At 39.9% G+C, this 12188-nt stretch overlaps 1 pseudogene; it reads right to left on the reverse strand.

The window, feature by feature from the left end:
* Positions 1-5086: 5086 nt before the first annotated feature.
* On the reverse strand, positions 5087-7016 carry LOC102838821 (annotated as a pseudogene).
* Between the last annotated feature and the right edge of the window lie 5172 nt (positions 7017-12188).

Genomic DNA, 12188 nt, shown 5'->3' on the forward strand with positions numbered 1-12188 from the left:
TAGCATTGATACTTGATGTGAAGACTCCTTCCCTCTCTGTCGATATTTTGAGCTACTACATCTTTTTATAACTCAGAAGTGATGTGATTTAGAACCCAATCTACTCTTGTATGAGGTCCTGGTATAGTGCTATAGGATAAACACTCGACAGCTAACTGCAAGGTCAGTGTTTCAAATTCACCAGCTGCTCCTCAAAAACCCTATACAGGGTTGCAATGAGTTGGAACTGGCTCAAAAACACTTTACAACAACAACTACTCTTGTAAGAGCAAATTAACATGACAGAAAAAATTCTGTTTCCAAGCAGGATCACATTCACAGCCAGGTCATATGGGCTAGGATTCCACATTTGGGGGTGGGGAATGGACACAATTTAATCCACAACAAACTCTTTCTCCTTCACTCTGGGTCCTGGAACTTCACTATCCCCACACCAAAAATCACGAAAATGGACTCAAATATATCAGTGACTATGAGGATGCTGTGGAATCCTGATGTGGCCATGTGGGTTAATGCAATGGACTGCAAAGTCACTTGAATTGGAAGGTTGGTGATTCAAGCTCACCAGTCACTCCTTGGAAACCCTATACAGAGTCTCTATGGGTTGGAGCCAACTCGACAGCACTTAACAACATCATGAAGATACTGTAGGATAAACACTGGACTGTGGACCCCAAGGTCAACAGTTCAAACCCACCAACTGTTCCTTGGAAACCATGTACAAATGAGCTGAAACTGACTCGATGGCACTAAACAACAACAACATGAAGATGGCACAGGACCACACAAGGTTTTCATCTGTTCTACATAAGGAACCATAATTCACAGCAGACTCAATGACAACTAACAATGGCAAACATCTCCCCCAAAAAAGTATTCGCATACCAGTCTTTCTGCAGGCTCTGTTTTCTAGGGCAGGAAACTAGTCTTAACCCTTGTAAAAAAAGGCACCCATGCAGAGTAGTAAGAGACTATACACAGTGATATAAATCATAATATCATTTACTTTCTGACATGGGTATTTGAGGCATAGTCATCCTTGCTCTCCTGCTTGAAAAGTACAGCTAGGATGGTGGTGGTTATGTGCCGTGGAGTTGGTTCCAACTCATAGCGACCCTGTACAGGGTTTCCAAGGCTGTAAATCTTTACGGGAGCAGAAAGCCTCATCTTTCTCCTGCGGAGCAGCTGATAGTTTCAAACTGCTGAACTTGCGGTTCGCAGCCTGATTCGTAACCACTAAGTTCAATTCTAACTTTACCACCAAGAGATTGTGTGGAGAGAGAAGCAACAGTAGGAAAAGGTGCTAATGTTTCCATTTCTGATGCTATCCAGTGCACAGGAGGGGCCTGACCTTCAATCTTCACATCACTTTATTGTTTCCTTGAGAGAAACAAGAATGACTAATGTCAGACGGCCAAAAGGAATGGTTCACAAAGGGAAGGCCATGACTGATGATGAAGAGATCACAACCTCCTCCCCTGCCTCCAACCAGCTCAGTGTGGCTCCTTTGGACCAAAGAAGCCCCAGTGAAGCCATGGTTGGAGTGGAACTCCATTTAAAGCCCATTTGTGAAGGGTTCATAAGTCACAGCTCCAGAAAACTCACTCCTCATTCATAACTCGGCAGAGAAAAGCTCTAGTCGATGTTTTAAATAAATGTGAGTGTGTAGTAGGTTGTTGGTTTTTTCCAATAGGGGGTTATAGTTTTTAAAGTATGGCATCATATTCTGTAATTAGTATTAATTCTGTTATTAGTATTAATAAACCCAGTTCATTGCTCCATTCTAACTCATGGAGATCTGTTGGGAGCAACTAAACAGAAGACTTGAGGGCAGCTTAATGGAAGGATTGCAACTAAACAGTTGTGGTCCAGAAAATCGGGCTGCTCCCAGGTCAGGCTGCCCCTTGAGGAGCTTGCAAAGCCTACCTTAGGGAACAAGGACTTCACAAAGTCTTTCCTTGTAAGCAGCCATGACCTTCACTTTAGTCTGCAAAAACATCTAGCTGCCCTATCTTTGTTTCCCTAACAACTACATTCTTCTGATAAAGTCCTGCTTACTGCATGCATCAATAACACCAGATTATTTTCTTTTCCCTGCCCCCAGCACCTCCTTTAATATGTGTATATAATAAACATGCTGAATCTAGGTCTGAGCCTCAGTACCTCCATCAGAGTGCTGTGTCCCACCTAGTCCCAACTTTACTTATTACATTTTGGTTCTTGTGTCTTCCTTTTTGTCTGATCTCCCATTGCCCCTATTTGGGTTTTAATCTCTCCATGCGAGTCACAGATATAGCCACTTGCTGAATGCAGCAGAGATCCATAAGTTATAGAGTAGAACTGAGCCCATAGAGTTCACTTGGCTGTAATCTTTGTGATAGCTTATCACCAGGTCTTTGTTCTATGGTGCTGTTGGGTGAGTTCAAACCTCTAACCATTGAGTAGCTATTGAGTGCACATGGTTTGCACCACATAGAGCTTTAGTGTTAATAAAACCAAGGCTAATTATAGGCATGGGATCCTGGTGTGATGCTGTAGGATAAGCACTGGACTGCTAACCACAAGCAGTTCAAACCAACCAGCTGCATTATCTGAGGAACTGAGTGGCAGGAATCAGCTTGAAATTATGGCAACAGGGAGTGGACAGAGTTACTAAGAGGCAAGGTTCCATAGGGACCTAAGTCTGAGATTCTTACTCTAAGAAAAAAATCTTTGAGAAATTCTGAAATTGTATTGGTAAAGGAGAATTAGGGCAAAAGCAAAGGTAAATCCTATTTGAAGGGAAGTTTCCCCAATCAGTTCTCTAGAAACCCTACAAATTAAAATTAAGCGTAATGAAGTTCAACAAATATTTGGGAAAGTGCATATTTAAATAACAAAATCTTAAAGTTGAAATACATTCTAATCTCTTTCTCCAGAACAATACAAAGTATTTGGAACACTTTAACTCCCATGTATTTCTTCTTGATTTATATCATATATAAATATGGGATATATTGTACTCTCAGGATATGGGACTTCATGTTTTAAGTCAGTTCTAGAAAATTTTATCATTACCTCTTAAAATACGGCTTCTCTTGTTTTCTCTTCATATTTCCTTCCTGGGTTCCCAGTCAGATATGAAGGGAATACAAAGGGTTCCTGGAAAAACTGAATTAAAAATTTGGAAAAGCACTAGAAAAGACAAAGAGCAGATCTTGAAAGCAGCCACTGAAGAACAAATCAGTTACTTTAGCAGAAGACTTCTCTTGAACAAAATAAAAGGCAAAAGACAGTAAAATGATCTCTGAAAGTGTTAAGAAAAAATAACTGTCAATCTCAAATTGTGTTATCAGAAAAGTTATTGCACAGAAATAAGGATTTTATTTAAAGTTAAAGACAACCAAAAATCTCTTTACTGCCAAGACACCTGCTCTTGAATCTTGAGCATATATGAGTTATATATGTTGTTGTTGTTGTTGTTGTTGTTAAGCGCCGTTGAGTGGATTCTGACCCATAGTGAACCTGTATAGGGTTTCCAAGGAGCAGCTGGTGAGTTTGAACCACTGACCTCACAGTTCAAACGACTTTGCAGTCTGCCACATGAGTTATATAGATATGAAAAAATGATTCCTGAAGAATGCTGAGATGTATGAAGGAATGACAAACAAATTAAATGAAAGACATAGGTAAATTGATATAAGTATTGTCTGTATATAATAATGTATCTAATTTGGAAGTCAAAAAAGTACAGAAGTGAAATAATTGCCAAAAATATGATATAAATCAAGAAGGAACATATTAGAGCTAAAATGTTCCAAATACTTTGTATTGTCTTGGAGACAGAGATCAAAGTGTATTTCAATTTAAGACTTTTTAATTTAAATACACATTGCTGAATTTTAAAAGTAACCACCAAAAGAGCAGAAACAGCATATATGAACTTTGTTGTATGTAATGATTCATTAACTTTTGTGAGCTATCCCACTCATCTTCTAAAACCTTTAAAACAAAATATAATAATTGTGTCAAAAAAAGAAATCTTTACTGCCTTAGCTGTCTCCTTCAGAGTAGCTGGTGCATTCTAATAATCCAATGCTCAATCCATTGTCCCAGGGCTTCTTTATCCATAAAGGTCCTGACAAAATTTTCAAATATTAGCATCTCACAAATCTGAGATAAATTTGTTTTTACTAGAGAGAGTAACTTACTTTATTTTGAAGACCTTGTTGATCTTGGGCATGATATGTTTTTTAATCCTGAATCCTGATGGCACTGTGGGGTAGGTATTGAGTTGTTAACCATGAGGTTGGCCCACGAGTCCTATTGAGGGAAAAAGGTGAGGACTTCTGTTACCTTAAAGGGAAAACTTTAAGAAGCAGCTCCACTTTGTCCTATTGGGTCACTTTGAATTAGAGTCTATTCGATGGCAGTGGGTTTTTGGGTTTAGGGGCTGAGATGTGCACAGTCACCTATAAATAAGATACCTAATTTGCTTCCACAGTTTGTGTAGTGGTCTGGTTCTGGTCCTAGACAAAAATTTAATCACAGGAGTTTGTTTTATGATTTTTTTAAATTCAGTATTCATTAACTTGATATTCTATTTTATTTGATCCATTTTATCTTATCATTGTTGTTCTTGTTAAGTACCATTGAGATGGTTCTGACTCAGCAACCCCGTATAGGGTTTCCAAGCAGCTGCTGAGTTTGAACCGCTGAATTTATGGTTCAAACCCACCTTGCGGCCCAGTGCTTTATCCCACAATATCACACCAGAGCTGCCAAATTGGTGCACAATGAAATGAGATTCTGCCTGACCCTGCACCATCTCCATGATCATTTGCTTGGTTGCCGGGTTTTAGACTAGATCGCCAGCCCTTTCTTGCTAAACTATCTTAGTCTTAAAGCACCACTGAAACCTATTTAGCATCATTGTTGATGTTGTTGAGTGCCTTCAAGTCAGTTATGACTCATAGCAACCCTGTATATGGTTTCCCAGGGGTGACTGGATGGCCTGACTGCTTCGGCCAAGCAGAATAGGCAACACATTTCCTCTTTAAGTTTGCTCTCCTGCCTGAGTCTTTTGATACTAAATAACCCTTTTCTCTCACGTCTTCAGGAATATCTAAAAGAAAGTGGCCTTCTTGGCCATAGTGACAAGTCCAAGTCCAATCTCCTCTGATCTTCAATGTCTTTTCAAAGGCCACTAGGCCTACAGCTCACGCCTGTGGTGATTCTGTCTTGCTCTCCATGAGAGAGCTCTCCAGCACAGATGGTGGTGGTGGTTATGTGCCGTGGAGTTGGTTCCGACTCATAGCGACACTGCATGGGGTTTCTGAAGCTGTAAGTCTTTAAGGGAGCAGAAAGCCTCATCTTTCTCCCACAAAAAGCTGGTAGTTTCGAACTGCTGACTTTAAGGTTAGCAGCCCAACTTGTAACTACTATGCTACCAGAGCTCCTTGCCAACAAAGGTAAGAGTAGCTAAAAGGCATCCTGAATGTAGGAAGCACTGTTTGATGCCTCTAGAAATACCATAGTGATTATTGGGTTAAGGATGTCTGCCTTTTCTTTGACTCCAGCCGTTGTTAAGCAGATGGTGAACTCTTTAGACAGAGAGAACAGCTCTTTACATGATTACAACTGTCTTGTGGGATAGGGCTGTGCTCCTTTCTAAGGCTGTCACTTCCTTCTTCTGACCATATAGAACCAATGCTGTTGTTTTGTGGAACAGTTCAGTTGAGCAAGCAGTCAGCTCTGCTAGGCTTCAAATTGCAAATGCATGGATATTCTCTATTGAGTTTTGATTGACTTGTTCAGTCCTTTGTATTTCCAAATATTTTTTCTCTTCTGCTTTCTCTGCTAATAGCTGGGCCTGACATGTCCCGATTCATTCATAGGTGGTATTCCTGGCTCTGATCAGTTTCAGTGGTTTGGAAGAGATGTGCTCCTGCGAAAGTAGCTCCATTATTTCTTTGGTAAAGTCTTCATTCCCTTTTTTTTCCCCTCCTCTTTGCAGAACTCTGCTAGGGAAAATGCTTCTTTGAGTTGCTTTAATTCAAATCATGGTGTAGTGCTGTAGGCTAATGTGTCAGACTGAAAAGTTGTTTGAACTGCAAGGTCGATGGTTCAAGCTCACCAGATGCTCCTTGGAAACCCTATACAGGGTCATTATGGGTTGGAATTGATTCAATGGCACTTAACAACAACAACAATTTTTCTTCACTCAGAGAATTAGGAATAGATTTTACCTTTATTTCACTTTCTTGGGAAAGCATCTCCAGAGCTTTTAGATGAGAAAGGCCTTGAAATTCATCAAAGAGTAGGCCATAATGAGTTTTCTTGTCTGTTTCCATGGTAACCTCATTAGAGGTTCCCAGCTCTTCTTTCTCTTTGACCTCTTGTAAAACCTGAGATAATGTGGAATTCCTGTTCATCAGATCCTTGGTTTTTCTAAATCCAGGAACTCCTTCTGCTATTACGTCCATTGCCTTTTTCCCAATGAATTCTAAGGCATCCAAACCCCAACTGGTAACGCTCTTTCCTGTACTCTGAGCAACAGTAGAGATGGTGGAAAGTACACCAAATGGCTCAGCCAGCGGGGTTGCATTTTCATTCTCTTTGGCATTTGTCTCTCCTGATGCATATTGGACTTGAGTTGAAATTTCACTGGGACCTGGAATGCCAAGGAAAGTCTCTGCCTTTTCAATGACATTTGAAACACCTTGTCCCACTGTGGCTATTGTAGCTGAGGCTGAAGAGAGGAAGGCCTTGACCTCAACTCCCCCAGTAACCAAGGAGCCTGGATTACCTCTTTGGAAACAGGTTCTTTGCCTACAGCCTGTGAAGTCTTACCAGGGAGAACTGCTGAAGTCTCAAGGTCATTTGAATTGAGTAGAAGCTACAGGTTCTGATTTACTCTCTGGTTTAGTGCTTTGATCAACAGATTCTGAATTCTTTGCTAGCTCATAGTTCCCATCCTCAAGAATGGGTGTTGCTTCAGTTATCACTGGAGTCTCAATGCCATCTTGATCTGACATGATTAGAAGATCGCTGCCACAAGCTGCGCTCCATCTGCCCTGGAAATACTCCGTCACCATGAAGGCAACCACCTACCATAAAGATTTACAGCCTCAGAAACCCTATGGGGGTAGTTCTACTCAGTCCTATCTGGTCGCTATGATTCAGAATCAAGGCATTGGGTTTGTTTTTGGTGTGGGGGACAAAGTTGTTGTTTTTCTACTATTCATAGACTAACTGTAAATTCAGTAGCCTTGATGATATTATGGATTTCTTCCTTTAAATACCTGCTGCTGCATCTGCTATGGACAACACTGTGGTAATTTCTCAAAAAACTAAAAATTTTTAATTACTGGAATTCGGGGGTGGAAATGGACCAAAACACTAGCAAAGTACACTCACTATGGAATGATCAGTCATTCAAAATCAAAAGGGCAAAATTTTTCTAAGGACAAAGTTGAAAAGGGATCTGAAGGAGGATAGAATGCAAATAGGAACCACAGGGAGGAAGCAGGGTAACTGTTGTTGCATGGAGGAATGGTAATCATAGAGATGAAACAAACTGTATGATTTATTGAATGTAAAGCTTATGATCTTGTCTGTAAACCTTTACTCAATTCACAATAAAAAAATTATTGGAGCTCATTGCAAGATTCAACAAAGTGGAAGGGCACAGGACCAGCATACAAAAGCAGTTAATTCATTTACATAATAAAGAGAGGTCTGAAAAGGAAATTAGGAAAACAATACCATTTACAAAGTTGTTGTTACACACCAATGTTCATCACAATGCTATTTACAATAGCAAAAAAGATGGAGACAGCCTAAGTGTCCATCAATGGAAGAATGGGTAAACAAACTTTGGTACATACACACAACAGAACATCATGCAACCCTGAAGCATAACAATGAATCTGCGAAACATAACATGGGTGAACCTGGAGGACATTATGCTAAGTGAAACTAGTCAATCACAAAAGGACAAATATTGCATGAGACCATTGTTGTAAACGCTTAGAAAGGTTTCCATACTAAAAGAAACATTTTTTTATGGTAACCAGGGGTGGGAAGGAGGAGAGAGTAATTCACTAACTAGAGGGTAGACACATGTTAGCTGGGGTGGTGGGGAAGGCAATATACAAGGAGGGGGAGTAATATACAAGAAGAGGGAGGATGGTGGATGAACAATAAGGATAGGGAAAGACTTACGGAAGTATGTAAGGGCTAAATGGAACAGAAGTAGTAATTTATATACAACCTTGGAACAACAATGTTCTGTGAGTAGATACATGGATCAAGATATAGGTTGAATGGGTAAAGGAAGGGAAAGAAAAATGCTTATGTGTTTGACTGTCTTGTGGATACTGGTTTCCCCTGCCTACTATTATAAAATAGACATTCACGTGTGATAGAAATGAATATTGGGAATTATGATTACAGAAAGTTTGTAAGCCTATCTTCAGTCTATAACTAATTGGATTTGCTAAATGGGGAATTTGAATTTTCCCACAGAAATAGGCTATCTTCAAGACTTTGTAGACTATGGGCCTTAGGTGGAATCCTGAGCCCAACCCAGAACCTTTTGAGTTGTTGAGCCATTCCCACTTGTGAAGACGTGCAGACCAACTAAAACTGCTAGGAAAACAGAAGTTCTTATTGCAAAAAAGGCTTGCAGAAAAAAAGTAGACCGTTTAGCTGTTTGAATACCAAGCAAGCTATTTGCTTTGGAGGCATCAAGGCGAGAAAAGTCAGCCATCAGGGAAAATCCCCTTCTAAGACTGAAACTGAAAGGGAACCCATGAGCAGTCTGGTATGCTCACTGGTGACCACCTGGGTTTACTTGTAAGTGGACGTGGGAGAAATGCAGTAATAAAGACATAGGCTGACTTTGACCAGGTTCCATTGACACCCATTGCCCTTGAGATGAGAGAGAGAAGAGGAAAAACTGGCTGGTCTGAAGTTTAGGGGGATGTGTGAACTCCTGAGCCCACGGACACTGACCTGGCCACTGGGGGTTGGAGCTGAGAGTGAAGTGGCCAGCTGGTATGAAGTGCAGGGAGGTCTGCATGAACTTCCAGACTTACAGCTAGTACCTATTTGACCTAGCTTGCATAGCTAGCTGACCAGAATCCAACCAGCTGAAGATAAAGATACTTGATACTGTCAGCAAGTGAAAATTGCTACAACTTACTTTTGGATGCAGTTGCTCAAAATTTGAAACAGAATGGAAGGACTCCTCATATCGAGGAACAAGCATATTTCCTCAGGGCACTGGGTTAACAGGGATAGGCAATCTAGACATTGACTATCAAAAATGTTGTTGTTGTTGTTGCTAGGTGCCATCAAGTCGGTATCGACTCATAGAGACCCTACTGTCAAAAATGGGGGCATAAAGGCACAAAGTGGCTGCCTTACAAGCTTTCATGAGTGTGTTTAGTTTCAGAATGAGGTGGGTAAGATAGAATCCCCACTGAATAATTTTCCTCTTCTCCAGATGAATCTGGCGGAAGGAGATGGGGGGTGATGGTGATAAAATTTTATGATTCAATTATGAGTAATTGTTAGTAGGATTAATTATGATTGTCACAACTGTAATTGTAGAAGATGTGTAATGAAAATGGGGGCGTAGTTAATCTTTCATTTCAGGAACAGACAATTCCAGGACCATCAAGAAGGAAGAGCATGAGTGGAGCATGAGATCCTACTTGAAAAGCAACAACAGCAGAGATGGTGACAGAGGCACTGGCATGGAGAGATAGAGCAGTTATGGTCTCTAGGCCCATGGACTGAGAAAAGCTGTGTTCCTCCAGGCAGGAGGCTGGCTTGCAGACTATGCCTTTAGGACATTTAAGTGAATATATGCTTTTTGTTTTGTATGTGTACATCAAACACTTTTGTTTTGTTCATTTGTGAAATATAAGCGGTATAAAAGGGAAGCAACAGGGAAGAAGTAGGCTAACTGTTGTTGCAGGGAGGGGATTATAATCATTGAGATGAAACAAAGCATATAATTTGTTGAATGTAAAGCTGGTGATTTTTTCTGTTAACCTTCACTCAATTCACAGTAAAAAGTTTTTAAACAAAAAACAGTGCTGGCAACACTGGAATTCCATTGTAGAAAATGAAGCAAGACCCAAAACTCATTCGTTGTGAATTAAAGGCCTAAATGCAAATCCTAGAACTACAAATATTATCAATGAAAACTAGGGACAAACTTAGAGGCTCTGATACATAGCATGAATACACTATCAAACATAACTGAAAATACACAAACAGTACATAAATTAGCTGATTAGGACCTCCTAAAAATTAGACACTTGTGTGCATCAAAAGATTTCACCAAAAGAGTAAAACGAGAGCCCAAAGACTGGGCAAAAATTTTAGGCAATAACATATCAGACAAGGAACTGTTGTTGTTGTTGTTACGTGCCGTTGAGTCATTTCCAACCGATAGCCACCCTCTATAGGGTTTCCAAGGAGCAGCTAGTGAGCTTGAACCACAGACCTTACAGTTCAAAGGACTTTTCAGTCTGACACATTAGCCCACAGTGCCACACCAGGACTCCAGACAAGGAACTACTCTCTTAAAATTCATGACCTCAACAATAAGAAGACAAATAATTCAATTTAAAAATGGGCAGAAGTCATGAAGAGTCACTTCATCAAAGAAGGCATTCAGACAACCTACAGACATATGAAGAAATGCTCACATTCATTAGTCATTGTTACTGTTGTTTAGTGTCATACAATTGGTTCTGAATCATAGGAACTCTGTATAGGGTTTCCAAGGCATGGCTGGTGGGTTTCAACCACCAACCTTGTGGTTAGCCTAAAAAGCCACACCAGGATAAGATGCAAATCAAAGCAACAATGGTGTTATCTTATCCCAGCATTAATAGTAAAGTTCAAAAAAACAGAAAGCAAAATATGCAGGCAAGAGTATGAAGAGTCTGGGACCCTCCTACACTGCTGGTGGGACAGTAAAATGGTGCAACCACTGTGGAAAACTGTATGATAGTTTCTCAAAAAGTTGGAAATAGAAATACTGATGACCCAGTAATCTCTCTACTTGGTGTGTAGCTTCAAGAAATAAGATCCATGACTCTAATATATACACTGCCATGTTCATCGCAGCACTATTCACAATAGCAAAAAGATAGAGACAACCCAAATGTCCATCAACAGAAGAATGTTTAAATTTTGGTATATACACACAATGGAATACTGCCCAATATTGAAGAATAACAAAGAATCTGTGAAATACTTTATAATATGGATGAACCTGGAAGACATTATGCTAAGTGAAATTAGTCAATCACAAAAGTACAAATATTGTATGAGGTCACTATTGTAAAAAGTCAAGAAAAGGTTTTCATGCTAAAAGAAGCATTCTATGATGTTTACCAGGAGTGGGAGGGAATGGAGAATTATTCTCTGTCTAGATGGTAATATTGTATTCTGTTGTGCATAGGGTCGTTAAGAGTAAGTACCAGCTCAATGGTACCTAACAACACCAACAGAGGCTAAACTAGACCTGGTACAGCACTCACTGTAGGATAAGCACTGTACTGCTGGTCACAAGATTACAATTTCCATATATTTGTCTATTGTAGATTTAAAAATATTTTTAACATTAATTTTATTTTTTCTTCTTTATTTTTTAACTGCCTTTCCCAAAATAGTTAAAATCAGGAATGCAAACAGATACTTTAACAACGTTCAATGAAGCATTATTTGTAATAGTCAATAGGTGGAAAAAGCCTAAAGGTCCAGAAATAGGTAAAAGGAAAAACAAACTGTGGGAGTCCTGGTGTGGTGTTGTAGGATAAGCACACGACCTCAAGATCAGTTTAAACCACAAGGTCAGTGGTTCAAACTCACCAGTGGCTCCTTGAAAAATCTATACAGGGTTGTTGTGAGTCAAACTGACTCAGCAATACTTAACAACAACATACAATAGAATATTATTTTCCATAAAGAAAAATAATACATACCACAACACAGATGAACCTTGAAAACATTGTTGTTGTTGTTGTTAGGTACCATCGAGTCAGTACCAACTCATAGCATCCCTATGCACAACAGAACAAAACACTGCCCAGTCCTGGGCCAACCTCACAATTGTTGTCACACTTGAGCCATTGATGCTGCCACTTGGCCAATCCATCTTGCTGGGGGTCTTCCTCTTTGTC

This window comes from Chrysochloris asiatica, unplaced genomic scaffold, assembly GCF_000296735.1.
Source record: "Chrysochloris asiatica unplaced genomic scaffold, ChrAsi1.0 scaffold00049, whole genome shotgun sequence".
Lineage (NCBI taxonomy): Eukaryota > Metazoa > Chordata > Mammalia > Afrosoricida > Chrysochloridae > Chrysochloris > Chrysochloris asiatica.